The sequence below is a fragment of the Arachis hypogaea genome, chromosome 18 (assembly GCF_003086295.3).
Source record: "Arachis hypogaea cultivar Tifrunner chromosome 18, arahy.Tifrunner.gnm2.J5K5, whole genome shotgun sequence".
Classification (NCBI taxonomy): Eukaryota; Viridiplantae; Streptophyta; class Magnoliopsida; order Fabales; family Fabaceae; genus Arachis; species Arachis hypogaea.
Genome location: NC_092053.1, coordinates 42,424,818 through 42,425,557, shown reverse-complemented (window position 1 = coordinate 42,425,557; position 740 = coordinate 42,424,818). Strand labels below are relative to the sequence as shown.

Genomic DNA, 740 nt, shown 5'->3' with positions numbered 1-740 from the left:
CTTGCTCCTGACTCCCCTCTGCTTCTTCATTCACTCCTTCTTGGGTTGTTGATGAAGTGGAGATTGCTGCTACTTGGTTTATCTCCATCTTCTTGGTGAGGTCAGCCAGCTGCTAGGTAATGAGCTTGTTTTGGGCCAACAGAGCATCTACATTGTTTAGCTCCATTACTCCTCTTGTGTTCCCTCTTTCGGAAGCATAGAAGTAGTCGTTCTCTGCTACTGTTTCAATAACATCTATGGCTTCCTCAATAGTCTTCTTCTTGTTCAAAGATCCTCCGGGTGAATGGTCTACGGCCTTCTTTGTCTCATAAGAGAGTCCTTCATAGAAAATGTGTAGCTGCACCCATTCGTTGAACATGTCAGGTGGACACCTCCTTGTTAAGTCCTTGAACCTCTCCCATGCTTCATATAGAGTCTCACCATCTTGTTGCCTGAAAGTTTGGACCTCAGCTCTCAGCCTATTGATTCGTTGAGGAGGGTAAAATCTTGCTAAAAATTTGTTCATCACGTCTTCCCAAGTTGTCAAGCTTTCCCTTGGGAAGGATTCCAGCCACTTGGCTGCTTTGTCCCTAAGTGAGAATGGAAATAGGAGCAGTCTATAGGCGTCAGGATGAACACCATTAGACTTCACTGTGTCACATATTCTCAGGGAGGTGGTCAAATGTTGATTGGGGTCTTCTTGAACACCTCCTCCAAATGAGCAGTTGTTCTGAACAAGGGTGATGAGCTGTGGTTTAAGT

The 740-nt window shown here is 45.1% G+C and overlaps 1 non-coding gene across 1 annotated transcript; it reads left to right on the top strand.

Moving 5' to 3' along the window:
* Positions 1-356: 356 nt before the first annotated feature.
* On the top strand, positions 357-460 carry LOC112774681 (small nucleolar RNA R71). Its single transcript, XR_003189152.1, has one exon. It is a non-coding gene; the product is annotated as a small nucleolar RNA R71 (small nucleolar RNA).
* Positions 461-740: the final 280 nt, after the last annotated feature.